The 9,645-nt window shown below is 44.4% G+C and overlaps 1 long non-coding RNA gene across 1 annotated transcript; it reads right to left on the minus strand.

Moving 5' to 3' along the window:
• Positions 1-235: 235 nt before the first annotated feature.
• On the minus strand, positions 236-3,365 carry LOC125757828 (uncharacterized). Its single transcript, XR_007415545.1, has 3 exons — positions 3,276-3,365; positions 1,863-1,945; positions 236-345 (listed from the first exon to the last, which is right to left on the minus strand). It is a non-coding gene; the product is annotated as an uncharacterized LOC125757828 (long non-coding RNA).
• Between the last annotated feature and the right edge of the window lie 6,280 nt (positions 3,366-9,645).

Raw genomic sequence — 9,645 nt, forward strand, 5'->3', positions numbered from 1 at the left:
ACCGACCTGTACGTCTTTTTGTCAATGCTATTATGAGACCATCAATGTAGCATTTTCTCTGCGAGGGGACAAGAGACTCTCAACATGAAATGCAGCTGCATTGTTAGTATGATGGCCCAAGAGATGAAGTGTATTCTGTATCACTATGAACTGTAGAGTGGTGTACCTCACCATGCGACCATCACTCGACATGGGTAGTACCTAATAAAATATGCATCGAAAGCTTTTGTCAATACTTGCACATTTATTATTCAAAGCGCTTTGATAAGGCTGAGCACCCTTGGTCCTATTCCGCTGCCTTTTCCTTTACCCCGCCTTTTGGTCCGGTTGATCTGTCCAATGTACCTGGAGTAAACAAAAAGAGAATGACAGAATAAATCCATGCGCCATAAACTATGCCAATCACATATTTGGGTTTCAGATGTGAAACGCCGGAAATGTATAAACTATGCTGCATTGTGTGAGAGACACTGTATGATGAAATCAAAGGACACCAGATAGAAATGCTGAGCAGCAAATGTGACCATATTTGTCGCATACTGAACTAGCTACATGTATATGCTCTGATGCATAATGTTCCCAAGTAAGCATGGAGGGTAATAACAAATATAAAATGTAAAAAGAGCCCACAGTTGCACAAACAAACCGTGTATTATTTCTAGTAACAGAAATAGCTGCTCATAATGTAGAGGGATAAACACATACTCTAAACCGTAATTCTGCAAGGTCATTTTGCTTCACTTCAGGAGCTCTGCCATGAATCGCATCTAGACCACTAAGTTCCAGTATAGGCTACATGCACACTTGTGGCAGCTGTCCACTTTTACAAACCTCATTATCATGCCCTGAAACTTGTTAAACATCAACACTGGTGAAATCTTGGCCTACACTGCTAGGTGCTGCAAGATCTTCCTCACATTGTGTCACACTCTGTCTTGGACACACAATGCTGCCATGAAAGCAACTTACATGAGACGTGAATGATTTTGCACTTGAAAACACTTTTTTACAGTTTACAAAACAACAGGCAGTGGCAACACTAGAAGAAATATGCTTCTTAACGTGCCCAACCTCTTTAAAAAAAAAAAAAGAAAACTTGACATCACGAAATATATGAGGACATCTAAATTCTTGTCCAGATGACACAGAAGCAACATCATCTCCAAAATGACTGCGTGAAACAAGCACACGCAGTGCATTAAATGTTTTGAAATGTTTCGAGCAGCCCTGATTTACACATGCTACATTAACATTATGAACATTTGAATGAACTCTGTAGTGTCTCTCATATTTGTACAAGTTCTGCACTGCAGTCTCGCAAATGTGACAAGAAATCATGACATTGAGATGTGTTTCCATGAAATATACTTTAGAAGTATGCGCCTATGAGCTGACTTCGCTGACGAGGCAATATGTTGCAGCTGTGGCTTGGGTGCATGGGGTGAGTAGGCCTGCACATTAAATTTGAGGTATTAGTTCAGAGGACCCTATTTAGGGTCTGATTTGTCTTTACAAACGACACACGTGTCCTCAGAAATTTTAAAACACGGAGACAATTAATTCCAGAGATATTCAATACATACGTCGCTTCATGGAGTGTTAAAGTTGCAGTGACATCCACAGCCAAGTATGCTTGAGGTTGATATACACCTATGCCAGAAGGCTTATGCGCTGACAGTGGGGCAATACGTCGCAGCTGTGGCGTGGGTGCATGTAGGCAGTTGGCCTGCACATTAAACTTGAGGTACTAATTCAGAAGACCCCATTTAGGGTCTGGTCTTTCTTTACAAATGACACACACATGTCCTCAGCAATGTTAAAACACGCAGAAAAAAAAAAATTCCGAGATACTGAGTACATACCTCGCTTGGTCGAGTGCCAAAGTTGCAGTGATATCCACGGCCAAATATGATTGACGTTGACCTTTCAGACCTGTCCTGTGAACCTGAAATGATTGGAGCGATTAGCAGTCAGTCAATCACATCCATTCGATAGTTACATGCAGTAACTTGCATACTAACTTGCAAGCACTTGACAAATCCCTTAGCCTCCTCCTCACCCTGCTGTGTTTTAAATCCTTACACATGTCGAGAACATTGCAATTTAATCCAGTTTCTCCATTTTTACGCAGTGACAGCTGCTCGTTTGATAGGCGGCACTTTTAAATTTTCTATGAAAAAATTCAACGTCGGGGCACGCGCGTGGATGCTCTTGGTGTAATGCTTCTCAATACAAACTCCGTCTTTCGCGTCTTGGTCTTTTTTTTTTTTTTTCGCAATGCTTCAGCGCTCCCGTTCAGTGGCGTAGCCAGGGGGTGGCACACCGGGCCCGTGCCCTCCCCGAAATTCTTTTGCATACAGAGCGAAAAATGACCATTTCAAGGAGGTGCCCCCAACCACCGAAATGAAGGCGGTGCGCCCTCCCCCCTACCCCTGAAAAAATTTCTGGCTACGCCCCTGCTCCCGTTCGCATGTTACAAGGTCACTTTCGATTGCGATTCGTGAATCAGAATAGAGCTGGCCAATCGCTATCGGATACCAACGTCTGCATCCTTTGCCGGGAAAAGATCAAGAAACAGAGAGAGTAAATTGCACAAGAAATGCAGTTTTAAGCCACACTACAATACAAAAAAAAAAACTATTAATTTATAGTTGACGTGTACTTTTACGAATTAGCGACTATAGCATCCACATTATGCAAGTCGTCAGAGTTGCAGATGATCATGATCAGCATTAGCGCATGTATACCAACGAAAAGATGAAAAGCAAAAAGAAACAACTAAATAAAGTCTTATACTAATTGAGGACCCTAATAAGCATTTTTTTCAAGTGCTCTGAACGTACTCGGCCGTACATGGCGCACTAGAGTTCCTCCACTCGATCCCAGTCCTCGCACCGTTTTAACCACTTTCAATCGCCATCGAAAGTGCGCGAAAAGTGCACTCTACTCAAAAACGCGCGCCAATATTCCTCGTACGTTTGAGCTTTTTTTTTTTTTTCACTGGAACATTTTTATTCATTTTTTTTTCTTCTTTTATCACACTAGATGCAAGCTGATGCTTGAAAATTGCTGCACGTGGTTCAGCCTCGGTGCGAAAGCACATCGCTCGAATGCATACCGCAAAAAGCAGAACAGACGAGCGATGGGAGTCGCCTCCACAACGCGCGAAAACTAGAGCTTACTTTGCTACACGCAAACGAAGTGCCTTGTTAAACAGTGCACAGCCGAAGGTGTAAACAGGCGAAAGTAGTATATAAGTAGAACAGTACACTCACCTTTACACGTGCACTCGAGTTGAGGCTGCAGCTCCAAAGCACACACGCGCGTTGCACAGGCACTCGCACGCCACGCAAAAAAAGACAAAATGATTGATTGATTGTGTGATTAGAGGAAGAATGAGACGCCTAATTTCTGCAGCCCTATAGGGAGCACGGCGCAGCGTCTAAAAAAAAAAAAAAAAAAAAAAAATGGCGCACCAAACCGACATGGAAGAAGCACGCACAAAGATCGAAGAAACACGTTGGAATGTACCGGCGTACCAGCAGTACCCGCTCTCTCGGCTCTTTCTCTCTCTCTCCGGCGCGGTGGCGGCTCTGCCTCTGCCGCTCTGCCTCCTCCACTCTTTTTCTTGGAGAGGTAACCACTGAGAGAGCAACGTGTCACGTGACGTACGGTAGCCAACCGAGGCGCGCTGGAACTTTCTCTCTCATTTTTCTCTCGTCTCTCTTTCTCTCCGCTCGCTCGTTGACAAGAGAGTCGCCGTCTTTCCCATTTGACGCCGACGGCTCGTCAAAAAAAGATAAAGAGGTCGCTGTCAAAATGATGGCTCGTTTTAACAGTGTACGCCAAGATATCTTCTGTTCGTTAAATGCTTCTTTTATGACATATTCTTCTTTTATGGTAGTATGCGAGGGATTATTGGTTAGCTGCGAGCTCGTAAAAAGATCACGCGCTACGTGACGCCAAAAAGACAGAAAAAGAGTGTTCCACACTCGCCTCCATGGCTGCGATCGGCGCCGACTAACACTCCTAGGTTTAAATGCCCATATATAACCCATAAGGTGGACAGGAAGATGACTGCCGCCGTAGCTCAGTGGTAGAGCATCGGACGCGTTATTCGAAGGTCGCAGGTTCGGTCCCTGCCGGCGGCAAGTTATCTTTTCGTTCCCTTTACTTTCTTCACATTTATATCCCAATTATTACAAATAACATCCCCTATACTTTCCTTGGCATTATTGTCTGTTAGTTCTCATTAATATTGTGTCTAACAAAGAAAAACGAGCCCTTAAAAGTCATCTTTCCTTTTATGACATGTAGCATCGGTACCGGTGGTGCGATAGTTCTCAGAACCTCAATTGCATATAAATCAATCTCATCTAATATGTAAGTCAAATTGCATTCACGATATCCTTCAGATCGCTGATGTGTGAAAGCCACGAGACGCAGCGAAACCCCATTCTTGGATTCTTCATACATCGTAACGAAGCACCACGCAAGACAAGCTTCGATAACGACTCTACAGTGGCATCAAAATTTGTTCGAAAGACGCCGCACGCATTGGGGTACACAGCGCAGCTATAGTGTCACGGCACTGACACCAACTAAAAAGGAAAAAATCAGGAAAACAGAAGATCAGCACAGCGTAGACGTTTACGCGCTTGATTTTGTCGAGACGACGCGAGCCCCACCATGTGACTCGACTCTACTAATAGGGACCCGGAGACCTCGTCTCCTGGCCTCGCTAGAGGACTCTGGCCGAAGCATCAGAGAATGTTGCTGCTCAGGTGGCTTATAGTGAAAGCAGTGTCAGCATGAGAAGCTGCGTTGAGCCAACGTTTGTTCTTTCCCACGGGGATTTTTGAAAAAGAAAAGGAATAAACGCGTGCACTGCGGAGAAGAACCAGTAGTTGGAACGATGAATGGCTGGTCGGTCTGGTTCCTTCGCAGATCGCTAGTTTTCTTTACAGGGGCGTTGAGATGCAGTATCTTGTATCTTAAATGTATCGGAAATACCGATACTGATACACGTCTTGCAAGACGTATAGCAATAAAGATAAAAGATACCCGACGAGTATCTAAGATAGTATCTAAGATACATGTATCTTGGATACTGCCCAGCACTGCGCCTTGCCAACGCTCCCTTGACTCGAGTGGAACGCGTGGGCCGAGGAAGGCGTCTGATAACGAGAATATTCCGAATTGTGGTTAGGAAATGGCTGTTTCTGCACAACAGTTATGTGTTTTTCTTAGTTAATCTTCGTTATCAATCGACATTACGGCCAAATACACGGCATAAGATGTGTAGTGTACCTTCCGTGCGCATTGAGCCGATAGAGTAAGCGAAACCCTCGCTTCAAATCTGGCCACAGTCGCACCCTGGCTGCTGAAAGAACAGATGACTACGCTTTCTCTGCTGCTGATCTTTTCCGTGTGCTTAATTTCTTTTTTTCACTACGGTAGTGCCTGCGTGTGTATTGTTTGTGACCCAGCTTTTGCTATGGTGACTGACGAACTACTTGAGGGATAGCGAAAAGCCGGGCCCATCGAACGGACGATTTGTCGCGTTCTTCACCTTCGTGCTGCCTTCCGATCACTGTTGCAGCTGCAGAACGGATGATCGCCCCGCCACGGTGGTTACGGCGCTCGACTGCTGACGCGAAGGTCGCGGGATCGAATTCCGGCCGCGGCGGCTGCATTTTCGATGGAGGCGAAAATGTTTGAGGCCCGTGTACTTAGATTTAGGTGCACGTAAAGAACCCCAGGTGGTCGAAATTTCCGGAGCCCTCCACTACGGCGTCTCTCATAATCATATCGTGGTTTTGAGACGTTAAACACCAGATATTATTATTGATGCTGGTGAATCATTTTATTGCAATAACAATTGTATGGCACTCTTGGTGGATTTTCGCCGTTGCCGTCGCCTTCATGTCCCGGATATGTATATGTATGTACATCTATAAAAAGACACAAAAAAAAATAAAGCAGAAGAAAAAATGTCTGAAGTACCCGACCGGGGGACCGAACCAGCGACCCCTCGCTCCCGAGCGCGCTGCGTTAGACAACTCGAACACACGCCATGTATGCGCCATAGAAAGAACGGTGAGATATATATGTTTACCATTACCGCTGGTGGTATGCAGATCTCGGAGGAGCTTGGTCATGTTTTCTATCACGCAACGCTGCTACCTTTTCTTTCACTTTGACAACTACCCTTGAGACGCGCGCGACAAAGTGGCCCCTTGTTGTACCCACTCATGATGTTGAACGAAAAAAAGAACACCGGGCACACCTTGCGCCAGACGCTCCCATGTGGTAGGAGACGCAGATGGGTCACTCCACGCACCGCAGTTTAAAAGAAAACGAAATATCTAAGATCGTGTCATTCTACATTGTCGACACGCAGTCTTGGCCAATCCCCCAGAGTGGGTATGTGCCATAGTTTTGAGGAAACAAACAAATATACATTGTCGACACTTGCAGCGCGTTGCTCAAGCACTAAGACGTAACAACTGTGAGAGTTCACGCTTGTCCTGTGTATACCTGTGCGTTCATTTCGGGCGTCCTTCTTTGTGCTTCAGCGGCGCGCTGCAAGTATCGAACTGCTTCTCGTTCTTCGTATGACATTCCAATTTCTTGCTATCGCATTCATTGTTTCGCCCTTGCGGCGAAACTGTGACTTTTTACATACGATCACGTTACACTTATGTGCTCTGTGAATTCGCCACCGCACTGCGTGCAAGAATTACTTATCGTAGGTAAATTTGCTCTCGCTGCGGAAGTACAAGCACAGTTCGTGATTCCAGGAGCCTGTGCGATTGTTATTTTTGTGATTTCATTTTCTGAGAGCTTTAGCGTGACACGCGTAGTTTACGCTTCGTTTATTAGGAAATGTGTAAGATGCAGCTCGTAGCTGCTATTCAAGGTTATCGCCGCGGCGCGTTAAGGAGCAGGTGTGTTATGCATGTCGATGAGCGTTCAAACTAGACTGTATCCCAGGAGGAAACCAATTGTTTGTCTTTTCTCCGCTATGGACGGAAGCCGTCTTTTAAAGTATTTTTTTTAAACCGGGACGGATGTGTGTTTGCTTTCTTCTTAACAGCGTTTCTTGACATCGGGTAACTTTATGTAAAGTTTTAACCGTCCGAAGATACACGAGTTAGCAGTTAGTTATTTCTAGCCATGCTTTTCTATTCGCCCTACGTTTGTCGCTTTCCCTAACGTGACAGATTCTCATAGACGTTTTAAATTCCGTTGCAAAATCAGGCAGCAGTCATGTACTAAAATTTTTGTCCTGCCTTCTTATTTTGGAAGCGCAGGCAGCCTGTATTTAGTGCACCGGTGCCCTGCGTACTGAAGTTTCGGCATCCATTCGCAGTTTGTGACCCCTCGGAACACCTGCTGAGGAAGGCGTCGGCGTCTGTGCTGAATAGAGACGCTTTGGCATTCCATAGAGCCTCTTTTGTTATTGCGCACACCGTGATACTGAAGCAGTTCCTGAATTTCACTTCTGTTCTGCCTCAACAACAACCGTGTGGGCCCACTCAACCTGGGAGGATGTGTCGCAAAGGAGCAGAGTAGTTCACCCTCGGCTGATTCAACGAAGACGACAGCAGGGTGTGTCCAGATAAGATCGAACACGAGGTCCCGGTCACCATTCCCGATTGTGATGAAATTTACTGTAGGTCTAGGCATTACACCCAGAACAATGGTTTCGCAGTTAGTTTTGCGAAAAAAAATTTTGTTCGCCTGAAAAAAAAATATACAAATTTTGGCCACAAAAAACGCTTTTCCGCCAATTTCGCGATTTCTGAATTTTGAGCGCACCTAGGAAAAAAACGGTGCACTTCTTCGTCACAATATTTATTCCCGTTAAAGAACAAGTGAAATACAATCTTATGAGTCTATTATTTCCCTTGCTTGTCGAAGCACTTTTGAAGAAAAAAATCACAAACTTGGCAAATCGCACAAAATACATCTATTTCAGGAATTTATTGCTGCAAGCCAGTTAAAGTGAGGATAACGAAAATCGGTACATATTAACTTTGATACTTTCGCTCTCTTTTAAAATAATTCGCGTGGTTATACGCTCAGAGGACAAACGAGAGAAGGAATGCATCACTGTGAAAGTTAAAGGCCGTTAAGTGCCAACAAATGTCATAATATGCAACGAAAACTCTGCCGGCGATTTCCCAGTGAGCGCCTCCAGTAGTGCGCTCATGTGTTGCTTTTTCTTCGGGTGGCCTAAATATAATTAGGTACATTCTATGAGCAACATATGGCACAAAAGAAAGCCATTGACGTCTAAAGAAAGCTGTCATACGTGCTTCCGATGGTCGAGCAACTCAAACTGCAGTTATGCATCTCGTGCCAGAACACTTGTGTCAGCCGGCTGTGAAAAGAAGTGTGTCTAAGTCCATTACTTCATTAAAGAACCGCTTTTACAATACTGTATTGTTGGGCGTCCGCAGATAGAATATTCAACGCAAGTCGAGCGTTTATCGCGATATTATGCGGCTTCGGGCATAACAGCAGGGGAAAAAAATACATCCGTGCTGTATTGAAGGAGCTCACTGGGAAATTGCCGGGAGAGTTTTCTTTGCATATTATGACATTTGTTGGCACTTAACGGCCTTTACCTTTCACAGTGATCCATTCCTTCTCTCGTTTGTCCTCTGAGCGTAGTTTGGCGCGCAAGCGGAGCTCATCCGCAGTCGAAGCGGTACTCATGTAATGTGAGTGCCCGCAGCATCGAGCGGCCGCTGCTGCGGGTTTGTCAAGCGGCTGATCCCAAGACAAAGCTTGCTTAACCATGACACCGGGCTGCGCATTTGTTAGTGTGGAGCTGCTGATTTGTGATTATGTCACGTACAAGTATTTTTAGCAACTTATATCCGAGTTTCAGCCCATAACGAACGACACGGCCGCTAGGCTGGCATGGTCACATTTGACGCACTATAACTTGTTAGCAACCAAAATAATGCAACGTTTTTTTCTTCACAATGGTAGATGACGTCCTTGACTTCAATCAGAGGGATTTAAAAAAAAAATTAAAAATGGCCTTTTTGAGAAAATCATTTTCAAAGTTCGGCGTTTTTGGTAAATCACTTACGTTTCAGCCCAATTATCGAGTAAAACCGAGCGCGATAAAACCACGCGAATTATTTTAAAAGAGAGCGAAAGTATCAAAGTTAACATGTACCGATTTTCGTTATCCTCACTTTAACTTGCTTGCAGCAATAAATTCCTGAAATAGATGTATTTTGTGCGATTTGCCAAGTTTGTGATTTTTTTCTTCAAAAGTGCTTCGACAAGCAAGGGAAATAATAGACTCATAAGATTGTATTTCACTTGTTCTTTAGCGGGAATAAATATTTTGACGAAGAAGTGCACCGTTTTTTTCCTAGGTGCGCTCAAAATACAGAAATCGCAAAGTTGGCGGAAAAGCGTTTTTTGTGGCCAAAATTTATATATCTTTTTTTCAGGCGAACAAAATTTTTTTTCGCAAAACTAACTGCGAAACCATTGTTCTGGGTGTAATGCCTAGACCTACAGTAAATTTCATCACAATCGGGAATGGCGACCGGGACCTCGTGTTCGATCTTATCTGGACACACCCAGCAACGACATGATGAAAGATGCTCAAGG

Source organism: Rhipicephalus sanguineus, chromosome 1, assembly GCF_013339695.2.
Source record: "Rhipicephalus sanguineus isolate Rsan-2018 chromosome 1, BIME_Rsan_1.4, whole genome shotgun sequence".
NCBI lineage: Eukaryota > Metazoa > Arthropoda > Arachnida > Ixodida > Ixodidae > Rhipicephalus > Rhipicephalus sanguineus.